Raw genomic sequence first — 19,591 nt, 5'->3', positions numbered from 1 at the left:
AGAGTTAACATTAACTCCTTGCCCTTTAAATCCTCTTGGACTTGATCCATCCTTTCAGAGTTGAAGGCATGTTGGAAGGGGGGGATGGAAGAGAGGCCTCAAGCAGGGCTGGGCTGGAAAGCAGACTGGAATTTCACCTAGAAACCAACAGTCTCACCTAGAAACCAACAATCGCAACTAAACATCTGAACCTTTATTTTCTGTCTGTTTATGGTTTGCCCAAAGATGGAATATAGAGCTTGATTAATAAGAAAATACTTAAATTTAACTTAAATTTTGCCTTCTCTCTTAAAACTTCTACCACTATGACCACTTTTCCTAGCAAGTGATTTGAGACTTGTTGTGTGTGGCTCCCCAATGTGAAAGGCCAGATTTGTGAAACTGAAGTACGAAAATGTTTAACTTAGCAAAGCACCAGAAAACCTGGTAAGCAAAATCTGCATGAAAATAACCAAAAAAGCACCACAGATTATTGACCGTGCTAAGGATTCATCTCACTGTATGTGCTAGTTAAATGTCAAGACTCGACATGCTTCAAATGCGATTCAATTTATAGCAACTTTAAATTCACACAACTTTTCATCCTCACATCACTTGCACTTAGTGGAAAAAACCTGCCCTTAATTAAAAAGCAGAAGAACTAGAAATGTTGTGAAGTTAATGCTTTCATGTCTGTGCATATTGCACAAATGGTCATTATTTAGGAGGAAGATGGCTTTTATCAACTAAAGGGTGTCCAATTGCATGACATTAAAGTCTACTGTTCACTGTTGGTTTTTAGTCCTCATCAACAAAATGCACTCACTCTTATTGGAAATGATCTGTAGTAAGAGGGATATTTGCTAGATGTGACAATGAACTTCCTGACAAAAGGGGTCTTTAAACCCAGGAGTGGTTTCTGGGACACTGCACTCTCTTTCCCGGAAGCTTTAAAAAGTTGAATAGACTCCCATCCACAAATACGCTCTAAGTGTGGCTCATTCTGACACCTCTTTTGCACGCACTATATGTGTGAGTAGAAGGGAGATGTACGTGCACATGTACGGTTTTCCCTTTCACTGTAGGGTCAGTGGCATGCCTCGCCATGCTTTTCAACACACAATCATGATGCTATTCATCAATGTTCTGTTGTGAGTAGGGCATCCTAGTCACAAAACAGTACTACTTGCAAGGGATGTGCCATCACCACTTTGGCCTAGGAGCCAGCCAGACAATGCACCTCTTAGATGCCCCATCCTCATTGTAATTCTGCCGGAGCTCTGCCTGTTCCCTCGCCTCTCTCCAAAGGTCAGCAGGAGGTCTGCACTCCAGCGCTAATGGGTGCAGGCAGCCTGCTCACTGCTCCTGCTGTGGGGAGGAACTCGGTCCCTTTACATCTCTCTCTTTCTCCCAACTCTCTCCTTCCTCCCTCCTTTCCTCTCTCCCGTGCTAGCTCTTTCTTTCTCTGCCTTGCAAATGACTCTGAGGAGCTAGGCTGGTGGATGATTTATATTAAGAAAAAAAAACACTCAATTTTTGTTTTTTTGAACTGGGCTCCCTGAGAGCACTCAGGGCTGCCTCGTCCTGCTCAACGCCTACCTGCTCAACTGCAGGGAAACAAGCTTCTGAAGGCTTTAATGGGATTTTGCCTGAGGCTGTTTTATTAAGATGTGGGCTTTTTCTGCTGCCTCTGCAGCTGACACCATTCACTGTCAGCTGTCCCCTCCCCTTCCCAGCCCCACTGCCACCCCCCCCAACAATGCACCAAATTATTCGTTTCATTTAGTGCTCATGGCTCAGTGTGGGCAAATTGGGAGAAGGAGTCATACTGGGCCAGATGAAGCAGGCAGAGAGGTGAAAAGCCACTGTGCTACTTAACTGGGGGTTTAAAGGGAGCGGGGGAGGCAAAAAAGGAGGACTAAGTCAATGCCACTGGGGCACGCTTCCATTCTATTAGGAAGAGTCACATTCGGTATCAACATACCCATTTTGGAAGTGCATTTACATTACTCATTTACGTGAAACCTTCATTTGGGAAAGTCTGTATACAAAGCTTTGTATAATTACCTACAATACATAATGTTCATTGTATACGCATTGCAAGACAGTTTGGAAATTATGCTATTCGATGAACTACATATTTGTTACAAGAGAAAATCAGCACTTACTTATATATTTTAATGAATGCTCTGAATTATATATATATATATATATATTTTTTTCTACCTTCTGAAGAGGGAGAGTTGACCACAGAACAGAAATTAACAAGGTGATAAAGATGGCGGGTTTATGCATCTCTGTGTATGTGCACGTGTGCATGTAGGGAAGTGTGCATGTTTGAGGTATACTTGCAGGATGGGGAGAATGTTTATAACAAAGCAGCCCATTCTTAATTACCTGCTATTTTCACAGCAAGGATAAATTAAATGCAGCTCAGCAGTAGTAGTAGTAGGCTGTGGTGTCAATGGTGACATCTAATTAGTAGTGAAAAATTAATGTTTCTGTAGAACAGACCTACTAAGTGCTCAGGATATCTAAGGAGTAATTTATGAGGGATAAGACAGGGAAAACTTGCCATGCCCCCATTTTGTGGGTGGGAAACCTAACAGCATAATAAGAAGAGGCAATTAACTCAAGATAACATAACAGTTTAGTATCAGATACTGAGGAAACCACTGCATTCCATTTCCTTTGATTGACTTGCCCAATAACCTGGTGTAGCAGGAATGCTTCACTTAGAGGTCATTCACTCACTCAACAAATATTTTTTGAGTCCCCTATTTTGCACCTTCTATGTACTATCCCATGTGTTGGGCTCAAGGCAAAAAATGGAAAGCAAAAATTGCCATTATATCCGTTCTCATGGAACTCCCAGTTCAGTGGAGGAGACAGGCACTGGTGAAGCAAACAAAACTCTATCTGCTGAAAGGAAGTGGTACAATTTAATGAGACCCTATATCAGGAGGATATGAGGCATCTTGCAGAACTAAATTAGGCTTCCCTGAGGAAGTGGTGGCAGATCTGAGATCTAAAGGATTAGTAGAAGTTAACTAGGTGAAGCCATGTGTGTATGGATGGGGTGGGGATGTTAGACTATACATGCATGGAGGCCCTCTGGCAGGAGCTCAATCATGCATGCTTTTAAGGAAACAATGTGCGACAAAAGCACAAATATCAAGTAGGCAGGTATTTCAAAGTGCTCCTGCAGAGGTCAGGTTCAGAGCTCAAAGAGGCTAGGAGGTCTTTATCCCAAAAGCACTGATAAGTGTTATGCCATTGAAAGCTTTAAAACTGTGGGCTTTGGGGAGGGAGGGTGGTGCGGTATCACCCAATTTTCATCAGTAACGGGCCACTTTCTCAGTAGGGAGACTAAATTGAAAGGGTGCAAGAGGAAAGACACAAAGCTATCTAAGGGACTTTTACAGAAGTCCAGGGAGAGACAATGGTAGGTTGAACTTGGGTGATGACAGGAATTTGGATGGAGAGACGTGGATAATGCTGAGGACGTGTGATAGATAAGCTGGCAGATGTTACCAATAGTGAGAGAGGGAGGGTGCAATGTCAAAGGTAATTTCTAGGTTTCAGACTTGCAAAATGAACGAACGGTGGCCCCATTGACTAAGACAGAGAAGTGGAAGAAAGCCAATTCTGGAGGAAGCAGTTCTTGAATTGGGTTCTGGACTTGCTGTATGAGATGCCGTTGAAATTTTAACTTGCCAGGTATCACGTATGGAGGTGTTGAGTAACTGTCGATACAGTCCAGGGCCCAGAGAGGGGATCTAGCCTGGAGATATGTGTGGATTTCTGTGCATTGGTGTAGTGGATGCCAAGCAAAATTGGTAACATTGATGTAAAGGAACAGGGGCAGAGCTAGGAATACCAGCATTTGTTAGGTGGCTAAACGAAATGGAACCACAAAGGAAACTGAGGAGTAGCCAGAGAGGAAGAGAAACCCTCAGGAATGAGTAATGTCAAGAAAGAAAGTTTTTCAAAACAGACAAAGTGCTCAGCAGTTTCGTAGAGATGTCAAGTGCAAAGACATCTTTGACAAAGTGTTAGGTTAACAAACATCCGTGGACTCAGGCAGCATGGAGCCCATTGTTTTGTGATCATGGCTGGATCAGTGGGAGCCTTAGACGACAAACTGGAGTGGATCCAAAAAAGTCTAGCTTGGGAACAGTGACGACTCTCTCAGTTTGCTCAGAATTGGCCCAATTTACGCCTGTTATCCTAACACAGATATTAATATTACCTCTGTCACTCTCAAAAGTGTCCCTGTTTAGACAACAAAATTTTTGAGCACAGAGATTTTGAGCCTGAGGAATTTCACACATTTTTTACACTTTTCCCTCCTTGAACTGCCCTTTTCTGACCCATAACCAATCTCTATCAATTCAGCCTTATGGATGTAAAATGTGGTGACTCTCCTTCTTCTCTGTTGCCAATACCCAAGTCCAAATCATAATCATCTTCTGCCTCTACTTTAACTGCCTTTCCTGGTTCCATTCCAATCTATTCCTCATGGGGCAGCCACAGTTAACATATTTAATCATAAGTCAGATCATGTCACTCCCCTCCAGAAAAAAAAAAAATGAGTGAAAGAATGAATGATACCTTCAGAAACTTTCCACTGACCTTACAATAAAAACCAAACTCCTTAATCTTGCCTGCAAAGTTTGCCACGATACTGACTCTGTGTATCAATCAAACTTCATATTGTCTCATTTACCTAGTCTTTCTCTCCCTAGACTATAGCAACATTAAACTCATATAAGACATTCAAAGTGATGGGAGGCTTCCTGATGCAGGTGTGGCACATGTAGTTTCCTTGCATAGAAATATTTAGTGCTCTCTATACTTAATGAACTCTTATTCATTGTTTAGGTCTAAGTCTGAAGGCCAAGTCCTAAGCTTTGTCCTATCCTTCCGCAATTTAAATTAATTCTTCTTCTTATTCTCTCATACAGAAAGACATCCTGTTCTTTTCTTTCATAGCAATCTTCACAATTGTGATTGGAATTTCGTGTGTTTACTTATTTTACATCGATCTTGTCAGTAGATTCTAATCTCGATGAAGACACAAATAATGCCTGCGTGTTCAATACTGTATTTTCTGATCATAGCACAGTACTTATCACATTTATGATATGATAAGAAGAAATATGCTTCAACAAACACTGTGTGCCAAGTATTTGCTAAGCACTATGTTATGATCCAGGTAAGGGTTTCCTGGGTTAATGACTATTCTAGAGTTAAAGCCTATTAAGTAAACACTGTTTTGCTATAAGTCATTCTTTGGTTAACAAAGAGTTAAAGCCTATGGATCTCAGATACAAAGGCAACTTGTGCAATTCTATTTATGATGTGTAATTTGAATTTAGACATCAAGGTTTTGTTTGTAAGGGAATTGCAGCAAGAGGTTTGTAGTTTCTAGGTGAAAATTTGACATAATGTTATGTCTCAGACAAAAGAAAACAATTTAAAAAATATAATTATTCTTGGAGATTCAGAGACACAATAATTCTAACCAGAATCTATAAACTTTTATTCTCAAGCTTGATGACCATCGCTGTGCTCTACTGAGGGCTTACTATTGTTTTCTTCTTTCTCATCAAGTTCTCTCTACACTACTTAAAATAACAACGTAGAAAACTCGATAACTATATCCATGCTAAATTTGGCTGTATTCAGAATACAAATTTAGAGATTAGATATCTTTATGATTCATGGCCACCATATTTCTTCATGACTTCCTGATAATAATAATGATAAATATTATTAAAACAACGACGTCGCTAATTTTATTGGGCACGCCAGAATTAAAATACACTCTCAGTTATCTGATATTTAGGCAACAATTTTTATTCTCATTTGACATTTTCTTCATGTACAGTATGATGATAAGTACTGTCATTAGAAAGACCATAAACGATGCTACAGTGTATTTTCTATTAAAGTAAAATTAAATAATATTCAGTTATAGGACAATTTTCTCCTTCATAGTGGATAGAAACCAACTGTTTGTAAAGAAAAAATACATGTTCTGGAGTCAGATACTCTTGGTTTGAAACTTAGTTTTATGAATTAAAGACTTTATGACCCTGATCACTTATTTAAACTCTCTTACCCTTAGTTTTCAACAGCCGTAACTTGGGTTGTCCAGAAAACAGAGATCAGCGCAAAGCTGACTTGCTAAAGCTTTACTGGGTGGTGCAATCCAAGGGAAGTGAGAGTGAAAAGAAAAGAAAAGAAAAGTGATTCAGTGAAAGAACAAAAGCAAGGGCAAGATGGTACAGTATCGATTTGCCCACATCTTCAGAAAAAGAAAAAATGTATGTATATATAACAGGCAGTTGTTTGGTCTTATGGGAGATCTTTCAGACAAGATTTGTGGAAACATCACGTCTCAGAGTAATCCATCAGAGAAAGGAAAATAGAGGGATTTATCTTGTTGACCTTTCCCATCTCCTCCAGACCCATTGGTTGAAATTAACCCAGTGGGGCATTCATTCCTCCACTTATAGGTTGGCTTTCCTCCAGGTAGCCCCACAGCACCCTGCTTCGTATGAGCTCAGAAGAGGTAGGAAGGAACCATACCCTCTGTGGGTCCACTCTGGATAGACTGGAGTCTGCACAGCAAGAGGTGCCTGAGTCCTGGCACAGGGATAAAAGAGGAGAGGAAATAATGCTGACTCTCACAAATGATTGGCATGATAGCGGTGGCTATGGGCATTTTATCCATTCATTCTTTCTTTCACTGTAACAAGAATTTATTATGCTAAAGTCAGGATTATACTAGTTGGGGGCTAAAATGATAAAGATTCAAAACCAGCTCTCCAAGAGCCTATAGACACGTGTGGGTGCTTTTGTATGTATCAGTTGGCGTGCATGCATTCAGGTCGTTAATACACATAGGAAAATTATTTGAATGTGAATGTGAACTTGAATTGTTTTATTTGTAGAAGTCAGAACTGCCTATGAGTGTTATTGCATCATAGTTTCCAGTATTTCCCATTTCTTTGTGAAATGGAAAGTTTTCCTGGATTTACTTCTTTCAGAAAAGAATCATTAGAAGTAACTGCAGAGAACATTGTGTTTTCCATGTCTTTAGTGGGAGTATTTCCTTGGTGATTTCAGTTTCCTCTGCAGTGATGAGTTGGCACCAAGTTCAGGGTCAAGGTGACTCAGAGCCTAAATAATTTTTTTAAGGATTCTGGGAGTCATATCATTTGTGAGACGGAGTTTCTTGATTCTGTTATAACCCCTAGTCTTGTAATCCTGAAAGTCTACTGTTAGTCAGAGAACTACTCACAGAGTCAAAGAAAGACTATCTCACCCTACGCACTAATTCTGGTCCACCTTTATCTTTCTCCATCATCCTTTGGGATATGGACATCCTTGGACTTGAAGGAGAATTCAATAAGGATAGCTTCTATCTTTAGAGTTAAGGCCACCCTCCAGAATAGCTACCTCATATTCATATATTTCCAGGAATAGTTTGGGAACCTTAGTTAAACTATGTACCACCAAGAAAAATAATGCCTATGAGTCAACTTTTCTCTGAGAAAGTTTGAGTGAGTAGATGGAGGGCAGTCAGCCTATCCCAGTGCAAGTCAAAATCTGCACCAATTTACTACCATATTTATAGAAAAACTCTACAGTCATAAGACAGCAATGATGGTGTCTCACTATTTGTTTTACTTATTTAATTTCTTGCCACTTTCTCTCATCTCCCTAACTGCTTGTCAAAGAAAAGGTAGCAAGTGTTTAAATATGGACAAACCTACAATAGAATAACTTCTTGATTTTTAAATGATCTGTTATATTAAAAAAAAATTACTGAGCTGAGACTTGAGGACAGACAGAATTGTATCATTCACAAACACTTCTAGTAACTTACAAATAAGAAGTAATGTAGATTCTGATAGAATTGTCTATTTTGTGCTCCAATTTTGAGAATTTTTAAATTGCAGTCTGTTATATCACGGAGTAACTATGTGTTCCCCTCCAAACACCGTCAAGGTAATTTTAGATGTGAAATTGGGGTACAGTAACAGAAGCTGGCACAATGGGCAGAGTTTTTCTGAGGCAGGGAGAAAGTTCGATAAACCCATGCGATGAAGAAAAGAAAGATTAAAAAGGAAAGCACATGATTCAATTTTAGGCACATAAGCTCCAGTATATTTCTTTTTTTGTGGAATAAGACCGTAAGTAAACAAGTTAGAATCCTCTGAGCGCCTGTCATTCCTTGGTTAGGAGATAATTGTTCATCTAGACATAGTCATCTGTTGGCCACGAAGGTACCACAGAATGCCCTGTAACAGTTCTGCCTTAGGCTTTGAGATAAAAACTTCTTATAGTAGTAACTCATTAAAATGTTCTTCAGTTAACTGAAAGAGTTAAGATCCTTCCTCAGCCCCTGACACTCAGAGAGTGTGGGTCTAGAAATAATTGGGCCCTCTGAAAATTATCAGTTCAATTCTACAGTGAATGTATTTTAAGCTATTTCAAGAAAAGGAGAACAAATTCGCCTACATAGAGGTTCATATGAAATTTAAAATATCCATAGCTGCATCTTGCTCCTAATACATAACTTTATGACTGCAGATAAGTTAATAAAGTTAAGCAATATTATCATTAGCTTTAACAGCTTAAATCTGTATCAAAGTGGGCACTGCTGGAATAGTCCTACGGTAGGACTATTATTTTACCATTTTTTTTCTTTCCCCATGTCCCTGTCACTGATCATGGTTGCTATGCAAGGACGAATCCAACGGCAAATGTACTACCTCTATATATCTTTCATACCAGCTGTAGTAAAAAGAGAGAGAGAGAGAATACAACCTCATATCTCAGGTAATGGTGCAAGTTATAATATGAACTTATTTATAAAAAGTCATATTAAAAATTATAATATGGCAGTTGTATAACATATTACTGAATGCTAGCGATATATGGAGTTTAGACCCAACTTTTTGTCTGTATATGTTAATCCACTAAATCCATCAAACCATCACCATCACATATACTGTCAACTCACATGTGCAAAGCCCTGTTCTATAACGGTGGTTCTCAACCCTGGAGATGCGGGCAATGACTAGAGACATTTTGCCCATCACGGGGCAGGGGGTGCTACTGACTTCTATTGGGCAGAGGCCAGAGATGCTGCTAAATAAACATCCTACAATGCACAGGCAGCTCCCCACCAGAGCAAAGAATGATCCAGTTCAAAATGTCAATAGTTCCTCTGTTGGGAAACCCTATCCTATACTTAGGTGATAAAAAGTAATATAGATTTTTCTTTTCCTCTCAAAGAGCTAAAACATTCTAGGTGGAAACACAGTAACAAAGTAAACACAGGATTATGAAAGGTAACATCTAGAGAGAGTATCAGTTTAGTGATCTAAATGACTATGTTACAGAGGACAGAGCTGTGAAGGAGGAATGGGGACCCGGAGAAGCTTGCCCTGGTGGGGTCTTAATGAAAACGTTAAGACTTTGACAAGGGAAAAGCAAGGTTTGGGGCCAACAAGACTGACATGTAGACATATCCTCAGGTATGATGGGGAGCAATCCACCAGGTGACTAGAATGGAAGGCTAAATGGGTGAAAGGTGAAATTAGAAACAAATATTGGGGCCAAACACAGAGGAAATTCTGTGTCATCCTAAGAAGTTTAGATTTCAGAGTACAAAATAATGGAAAATCATTTAAGATTTTTAAACAGCAAAATGATATGATACCAACCACCTTTATATTTCACAATTTCCTTATTTCTGTATTTATATCGTACTATTATCCTGAATTTGCATCTAGTTTACCTTCCTTTAAAACCATTTTTGATATTTTTGTATTTTCTTGAAATGATCTACAGTTGTGTAACTGCCAAGCCTTCTCAAGGCTTGGCCACTTCATTTCTTTCCTTCCACATCCAAGCAATGTATGTATGCTAATTGCACTCCCATGAAATCTTATTCATACCTACTTGCTAATTTTTTTTGTCATATTCTACTTTATATCATATATTATTTTTTGATTTATTTTTTGCATTTACACTAAGTCCTAAAGGCAGGGAGTGGGACTTATACATCCTGGTCATTTCATTCCTTCTCTTCTCTTTTTTTTTTTTTTTTTTTTGCCACATGGCTTGTGGGATCTTAGTTCCCCGACCAGGGATGGAACCCAGGCCCCTGCCGTGGAAGTGTAGAGTCCTAACCACTGGACCACCAGGGAATTCCCCATCCTGGTCATTTCAGTGTTTTAAAAGCTCAGGGAAGACTTATTGACTGAATACCTGTGGAAATCCAGGAGAAAGTACACTCTGGCATTTGGGGAGATATGCAGCAGGAATTATTCGATTATCATGTGAATATATATATACATATATATAATTTTTGTTTTTTGAACTCCAGTACTTGTGATACTTAATCATCAATAGTCAAGTAGTATTAACTTGACTTTGAAGTTGATAGTAAGGAAAAAAAGAAAAGGAAGAGGGTAAAACTAGACCATAGTTATACCAACAAAGACGCCAACAAAGGGCTGGAGCAGCTGCGTGTGAAAATGCAAAAATGATTTTCCATTAAAGAATATTAAGTCTTACATGGAAGCCTAAATAATAGAATGGATAGAAACAGAGTTGGTCTAAGAAGAGTCTTTCTTCCCTGCTTCCCCCCACTCTCCACCAAAACTCTCAGACTCTCCCCTTACCTGTCTATGGTTCAACTATGTAGAGTTAAAGACCAGCTGCAGAGCCTCCAACAGGAGAAGAACATTTCATTTTGGTCCCATGCATGTCCCTAAAAAGATGTATGTTATGATATTTTGTTCCATATTGTTTCCCTACTTTGGTCATAGATGGAATCTGAGGTAAATTTTACATAAGAGTTTATTTTTTCCTCTTAGGTAAAGTGACAGTGATGTTCATTCTTTCTTGGAAAAGTGAAAAGACCAAGTAGCTCTATTTCTCACTGAGAAGGTCAAATTAGTTATATCTAAATGACCAATTTATGTTGCCTAAGGAAATACCCAGCTTTCATGTATATTACATGAGTATAAACGAGAGGGTTTTTTTTGTTTGTTTGTTTTTGGTGGGATTACAGAATTGCTGACTTCACTATTTCTAGTAAAGGAAATGTTCCTGCACCTTTGGGAAGTCTGAATCAGATCCTAGTGGTCGTGTGTTTCCTCAGATGCGTGCTGACTGCACTCCTTGTGACAACACGACCTCTTCCTACCCACAAGACAACAGGGGTGTAGGGTCTTCTATTTCTAACTCCATAAGCGCAGCATAGATAAAAATGACCTGGGATAAAACACACTACTTGGGTATGCAGATGAACTCCTCAGAAGCCAGCACTCATTGGTTTTATGCACTTTACATTTATAGTACCATGAAAAAATAGCAAATTTTATTTGGGACTGAGTAATGGGGATCTTAACTAATGTGTTTCAATGGGCATGGCTTGCTGTGTGCTTTTGGCATCTCTGGCAGTTACTATTGTTTGTGCTCTTGGGAAATTAAGGCTGGTGGTGGGCTCAGAAGCAGCATGCCCCCCCATTCTTCTTGAACCCACTGGGAGCTACTTTCATGCAGCACTTAGCAAAAGTGTGCAGGATGGATATGGACTTTAGTTGTCTCTAGTATTCCCTCCCTCTATCACTATTTAAAGGAGCTCCTGATTCTCTGATTATACGTGAGACTGTGTGATTTCCTACCCCCAAACCCAAGAGACAGTGCAATGAAAATTGGGAAATAGAGGGATTAGGGCAAGTATCAGTGAGTTTAACTTGATGACTTTTAGGTACTCATTTTACATTTTCTAAAAAAGTTGATTACCCTATCTGTGATTCATGCCATACAGCTTTTAGTTATTAAAGGTAAGATGGTGAGTGATCTTGTCCTTTTCAGAAACACACACACACCACAAAATGTCTCTGCTTTGATTTCTTTAAAAATTGCATATGATTTTTCATCTGGTTCTACCTTTCTTTCTTTTCCTTTAGATTTCTTAGTAGTTTTATTTGTAATTTTGTGCGGAGACCTAGAAGAAAAGGACCTGATATCAACCAAGGTTTAGCATTATGTAAAGCCCTAGTTTACTATCATCTTGTAGCAGTGTATATACATATTAAAATGCATTTCGTCTCTAATCTCTTTCAATGAAAAAGACAAGGTTGCCTTCAGCTTTATGAAATTTATCATATGAAACACCTTAGATATGCAATAACTGTTAAACTGAATTTTATTTAGTATTTTGATTATAAATTAGAAAAATGGTACATTAACTCCTTTCTGAGGCTAAGATTAAAAAGACTCCATTTACTTGCTGTTGGTGTAGTGTTTTACAACATATGTTATACTTATAATTGCCTTATTAAATCTTATACATTGTAAGCGATAATCATATTGCCCAGAGCTATAAAATCATCAAAATATATAATGGCATTTTAAGTTGTTATATCTACAAATGGGAATTTTTATTTTTAGCTTTTTAATAATGTTTTCCACTGAGTGTTGGAAACACTCATCAGCTATTCAGAAGAGAAATATTATTTCCATTAAGTATTTGGTAACTGATATTAAGAGGAAATCATAGTCAAGTCTCACACAGATAAGCATGGACTTTATAAAACTATTTCACTGTAGAAAAGAACCAGGTGTAGACCATGGTTTGATGAAGATTGCACAGACAGATGAAATCAGGTTCATAGGACTAGTTCAAGCAATATTCCCTCTGCCGGCAGCGTCTCTCCCTTTTTTACTCCTAGTTATGGCCATGAACCAGAACTGTGATACCCTAATTGACGTCTCTTCTCCTTTCCCTCTTCCTCTTTCTCTGCTCCCTCCCCTTCTATTTTCTGAAGAAGATGTTCTCAAGCCTTGAAAGTCATCTCTCTTGGCAGTTTTCCCATCAATATAATTTTGTCCATAGTGTTATCTAAACGCAGAGGTGAGTCCTAAATTAGTAATTGACTTCTAGCCCAGATAGCATTCCCAAGTTCCAGAGAAGTATCACCTTAGGAACTGAAAATTAGAACTGTAAAATTTATGCTTCCTATGGCCTATTTTCAGTAGAAGGTTTCCTCCTTTAAAAACATGAGATTGGGAATCCTCACTAGAAAGAGCCCCATTATTTCTTCTGAATGCTCTGTTTTGCTAGAACGTTCAGCCAAGGAACGCAGAGGAAAGGTGTGGACACATCTGGTTAAACTGGACCCTGGGCAAGTAGGGCTTGGGAAGCAGTATATGAGGATAGGAAAAGAAGGCCTGACCTGGAAAGGTATTGCTCTTGCTTTTTATAAGCAGAAGATAAACAAAGTCTTCTGAATATTTAGGGAACTGAGCTGGGGGCAATGAGGTAGGTGGTAGGAGGAAAACGACACAACAAAACAACAAAACATAAAACCTGGGCATAGTAAAGAAGCCTTGGGCTAGAAGTTGGCCATCCTGAGTTTTATTACTGGTTCTATTAGTAACAAAATATGTCCCTGGGAGTAACATTTTTCTTGCTTGGGACTTCTGTGTCCTCATCTATGAAAAAATAAAAATAAAAAATTCTGTGGAATTTGACCTCCAAGGACCTTCCAAAACCAGCCTCCTAAAATTCAATGATCTGATGGTTTTCTAAGCCAGGAATGCTCGGCATTCTGTCTTATCCACATCTGGCTCTTTTCTTCTAGCATGATTGTGCTGATTTTTTAGCAGATGTTAGGCCCTGGGAATGGGGACATTGACTGAAAGAAGAAACATACATTCACAGAGTAGGCATCATATTCACTGTGAGGTTCAAGGATTATAAAGAAAAGTCCTAGACTGGTTAAATAAACTACGGTGTATCCACATAATGAAGTAAAAGAAATACCGAAGAAGATCACTATATATGGCTACAGCACACTGTCCAAGATATATTATGAAATCAAAAAAGCAAGGTGCAAGAGAATGTGTAGTACGCTATCATTTTGTAAGGAGGAGGGTATCCATATACATATTTGCTTATATTTTCAAAAGGAAATGATAGAAGTAAACCAAAGGCTAACAAAAATGGAAGATAAAGTTTTTTTGAATGAATCTGGATTTATAGTTTTCATTTTCAAATTATGCAAATATTTTACATATTTTTAAATACATTGAGTCAAGCAGAAAAAAAATGTATCTCCAAGAATTAAAAACACGCTGAAACAATTGAACCTAATTATATTTCAAGTTGGAGGTAAATCTACACATAAAAATTATTTCAATCGATTTTAAAAGACAGTAGTTTGTCTCTCCCAAAGACAATACACATGCATACCCACACATATATAGTAATCCTGACATGCAGTCACTGAGTTGTTGTATTGATCTTAGTTTTATGTTAATAAGATTGAGAGCTAAAGTTTTCAGAGTAAGTAGAAAGAGATGCAAATACAAAATCAAAGCAATTAATAGACAAAATGCTGTTAACTTAAAATATATCTTATGGGTCCTAAATTCCAGCAACAGAATCATTTCTTTAGTTTTATTCTTAATTTTATTTTAAATCCTAAGCAGAAATATGCTTATTAGATTAGTCAGGGTCAATGAGGAATGTGGGAAAGGAAAATAGCAAAATAGAAATAAGTATGGTAGTTATAATTTTTCACACATACTTTGTATCATGTACCATGCTAAGAGCTTTCCAGGCATTCCTCATTAAATCTCCCCCAAAATCTTAGGAGGTAGGTACAATTATGCTCCCCAGCTGTGAGCCCTAAACTTTACAGATTTTAGGTAAATTTTGATGAGGAAAAGCAGAAAAGGAGCTTAGTGTGAAGTAACTCATTGTAACTGAAAACTTTGTTTTCAGACATACCTGAGTTTGAAACTGAATTTTATTTCCAAACGTTAACTTATTCATCTTAGTTAAATACTCCAAAACCTGCTTTTTTCAAAGTCAAGAATAAAGAGTGGATATATGTATATGTATAACTGGTTCACTTTGCTGTGCAGCAGAAACTAACACAACAGTGTAAATCAACTATACTCCAATAAAATTAAAAAAAAAAAAGAATGGGTATTTTAATATCTACACAGAGTTAACCTGGGATTCTGGATGGACTGACTTATTTGCCTTCTTTTGGACTAGGTAATATAGTGTTATTTAGGAAAAGGCATTACAAGAATAACCTCAAGCATAACTTGTATCTATTTAATAGTTTCCTTCCATGAAGACCCAAAAGAAAAGTTTCTGTAGTGGATTTAGACATCATTGTACTAGGACATGACCAAAGTATTAGAGAGATCTGGATCCCAGTAAAATATATGAGTCTTAGTATGTCCAAATGGGGGGAAAAATAGCTAAAATATATAAAGAAAATTCACCTCCTTTGTTCAAAGAAATTTGGCCTTTACCAAAAGTGCGCTCATTTCACACATCCATATCACCCACTTCTTGCAAACCCTGGGTCCTCTTGGAGGCAGAGTCCATTTTGGAGGAAGTTGCCTATATTTGATCAACACTGAGATGCCTTATAGGCTAGTGACTTTCCTCTTCTCCCCACTCTCCCTCTCCTCTACCAACTCACTTCAGTGTATGTTTGGATACAGACATATCTAGGTCCTATTCTTCCTTCAAGGCTTGTTTTGATCCCCGCCTCCTTTATGAGGTTACAACTCCTCCAGAGTTGTGAATATTATTTATGCTTACCTTTCATTTACTATATGCTATCATGCACTAACTTTTCTTGAAATGCATGCTCTCTAAACCTATCTATCTATCTATCTGTCTATCATCTATCATCTCTCTATCCATCAATTATAGATATGTTTCTTTGTACAAAAGTTTTCATCTTAACTTCTCATTTTTTGTTCCATGTGAATATGTATTTGATGTAGAACCTTTTTACAGGAAAAAAGTAACCTTCCCTGATTGCACTGCAGTGTCATGTATGTCATAAACTAAGTGACTGAATTTGAATGGTTCTCTTACGGGACTGCTGAATTTCTTCCATTGTGAATTTGTCTCTTCTTGTGTCAGATGATTTTGATTCATCGAGTAAGCAGGCATAAACGTGCATCAAAGGTGAGACTGGGAAGAAAATACTACTTGTCTTGGATTTGGTTCAGAGGAAATTTCTACTACCGATAGTGAGATAACACAGTCCAGTCCTCTCATTTACGAGCATAGAGTAAAGGAGAAACACTTTAATTTCTTTCCCAATGTAAATGTCTCCTTCATCCCTTATAAGTGACTATTTTGTGATTGAGCAATTTGGAGAGGAAAGGTTTCCCTAGTTGTTTCTCAGACTGAGACTCCACAGTTCTCTGCCATGAATTGAAACTTCAGAATAAACTTAGTGGAAAGTAACTGCAGACTGTAAGGTTTTTTTAGCAGGAAGAAAGGGGTATGGTTTTGGCCTTAACTCATTATTCCAAAAACTCTGAAAATATTAGAGGAATTTTCCTACACATCTTTATAGCATGATTAAAGGAAAAGAAGGAAAGGGAAAAGAAAACTAACATTTGTTGGGTCTCTCAACCTGCTAGTCATTACACTAAATATTTCACACATGTCAAGTTTTACAACAACCTTGACTAGTCGGTAATATTGTATCTATTTTATATGTGAGAAAATAGAAGCACAAAGAAATTAAGAAGGCTTCCAGTTCCAGGAAAAGATGGTCTAGAACCACTTTTCTCTGCTACTTTCCTCTAAATACAACTAAATACCCTGGAAATAATTCAACAAAAATCATAAAAAGACTCAAAGACATGAAAAGGAGAAGAAGACTGCATGGAGAACGCCAAATTTAAGGACTGACACCGCAGTGAGGTTCCTGGGTTTTCTTCTTATCTTCCGTGTATCCACCAAAAAGCCAGGAGCCCAGAACTACACTGTTTAACCCAACAGGCATAGACATAACCAAAAAAAAAAAGAAAAAAGAAAGAAGTATAAGAAAAGCCTGCTTTCTTTAGCCAAAGCACTGGGAAAGGGACAAACAAGCAGGGACCTTGTGAGAAGCCTCCAACTCCAGCCCATCACCCAGTAGCATCTGCAAGCTTGTTATGCTAGCACCTGTAGGGCACCTGGTATCTGACAGCCTTTTGTCAGTGGCAGAAAGTTACTCAGACCCAGCCTTTCCTGAACTTCCCATCCACGGGCACCAGGCAGCTCAGGTGGTACCTGAAAAAGCTTAGTGGCAATCTCAGAGGCAACACAGAAGAACAAAACAGATCAGTATGGCATTTCAAGGGATCTGAAAACTCAACTGTCATTGGAATTACAGCTTTAAAAAGTAGTCCAGTACCTACACACTACTCCTAAATAACATGACTGCCTTCTAAAACAGAATATTTAAATAGAATCAAGAGTCCATAATAGAATGAAAAATGACTAATCACACTCAGAACCAGGATATATACAACTTGAAGAAGAATAAACAGTCAACTGACAATTATCGAAATGAAGATGTTGGAATTATCTGACAAGAATTTTAAAGCAAAAAACTTATTACTCAAACTAAAATACAGACTGGCAGATTTGATTTAAAAAACTTAACGATCCAACTATATGCTATCTAAAAGAAGTTCACAAATATAATGACATTTGTAGGTTGAATTTAAAAGGATGGGGAAAAGATATATCATGCAAACATTAATTTAATAAAAGCAAGCGTGACTATATTTTTAAAAAAGTGAATGAAGCTGGTTTAAAAAAAAGTGACTATATTAATATCATATGAAATAGACTACAGAGCAAAGAAAACTACTTTGTGATATTATATAATAATGAAAATATCAAGTCATGAAGAAGATATAGCCATCCTGAATGTGTATGCACCAAACAACAGAGTTTCAAAATGCATGGAGCAAAATCTGACAAGCTGAAACAAGTAGGCAAATCTGTTGTAGTAATGGGTTTTAATACCCCACTCTTAGCAAATGATAGAACTAACAGAGAGTAAATAAACAATGATATAGAACTGAACAACAGTATCAACCAATAGAATCTGAGTATAAGAAAGACTTGAAGTGATGATATATCTCTGTAACTTGACTGTGGTGATAGTTATGCAAATTACACATGCAGTAAAATTAATGCCATTTGCAGCAACATGGAGGGACCTAGAGATTATGATACTGAGTGAAGTAAGTCAGAGAAAGACAAATATCATATGATATCACTTATATGTGGATTCTAAAAAAATGATACAAGTGAACTTATTTACAAAACAGAAATATATATAACTGAATCACTTTGTTGTACACCTGAAACTAACAACATTGTAAATCAACTATACTTCAATTAAAAAAAAACTTTGAAAAATGCATAAAGCTACACCCTCCCCCACACACAAACACAACAGTGAATGAATAACTGGCTATAAAAATCTAAAGAAGCCTTATAAATTGTACCAATGTCAATTTCTAGGCATTGATACTGATAATTGTGCAAGATATTAGCAGTGGTGGAATCTAGGTGAAGCGTTCATGGAACTTACCTATACATTTCTTTGAAATTTCCTATAAACCTATAATTATTTTGAGATTAAAACAAAAATTTTAAAGACAGAAAGAAACGTTAGTTAAGGAATATGTGCAGAGTGGTACCAGGGTCCAAATTCAATTCGTTGTCTCTCCAGGTTACATTCACAATAACTTATTCACTGAAAGAAAATTGAGGGATGTGGAATTCTCCTTAGTCTTTCCCTCCAAAATCTCCCATCGATGGAAAACTGAAGAATTATTCAAATATTCACATAACACCGAGATCAAGAAGTTCTAACAGTAAATTTTTATCATTTATCCAAATATCTTTTAGAAAGATATTTTCCACTTCTTTCTTCCAGTGAAGACATTCATGCAATACTGATCTGTTGACAATTAAACATTTCTAATGTAAATAATAATAATTAAAAATTATTATTAAGTCAAATAAGGTCACCTTACAGATACTATGTCATGGAAATCATCAAATCCAGCTGAGCTTCTGTCTTTAGATAGAGTTGGCATCAGAGTGCAACTTTCGGATTCCATGAAAGAAACAGAGCTTGTTTTAATTCTTGCAGGGTCACGTTTAGCTTCAGCCACAAGCTGAAAACATGTTCACAACGCTTATTTTTTAAAAAGTAAACAAATAAGATAATATCATGACTTTCCATAGTCCTCATATCTCTCTAGTCATCTTTCATATATAAAATATGATATTTTTAAAGATTTTGCTGATAAATTTTATTCAGAATCTTTTTTTAAAAGAGATTGGGTGACAACATATTCACCCTTTCTTATTTAATATTTTTAATTTTATAAAATAAGTCACTTAGAAGGCAAGTCAGCTCAAAAAAAAAAATTAGACAAAAGTAACTTGAGCCTCAAACACTCTGCAAGAGTAAAAGCTGAACTAAAATCTTTGTAAATCCATCTCTCCAATAATTCAGAAATCTACACAGCAAGGTGAATGTTGTTGTATGATTTATATAACGTTTTTGATTTGCAGTTACAAAGTTTTCCTTTCTCTACAATCTGTATTCATTATTAAAAGTTGGGCTTAACAGAATTCCATAATTTCATAAATTATCAAGCCATTTAGGATGCATAATTAATTGGATTGTACTGTGCCATATTTATGAGGGTTATTCATGCACAGTATGAG

General features: G+C 37.3%; 1 long non-coding RNA gene across 1 annotated transcript in view; it reads right to left on the bottom strand.

The window, feature by feature from the left end:
* The window catches only part of LOC133094428 (uncharacterized), a 62,358-nt gene extending 43,421 nt beyond the window's left edge, over window positions 1-18,937 (bottom strand). Inside the window, exon 1 of the long non-coding RNA XR_009701464.1 lies at window positions 18,889-18,937. This is a non-coding gene — a long non-coding RNA (uncharacterized LOC133094428). The remainder of the gene's footprint in view (window positions 1-18,888) is intronic.
* Window positions 18,938-19,591: the final 654 nt, after the last annotated feature.

The sequence above is a fragment of the Eubalaena glacialis genome, chromosome 7, assembly GCF_028564815.1.
Source record: "Eubalaena glacialis isolate mEubGla1 chromosome 7, mEubGla1.1.hap2.+ XY, whole genome shotgun sequence".
Classification (NCBI taxonomy): domain Eukaryota; kingdom Metazoa; phylum Chordata; class Mammalia; order Artiodactyla; family Balaenidae; genus Eubalaena; species Eubalaena glacialis.
This window is presented reverse-complemented; position numbering and strand designations above follow the sequence as displayed.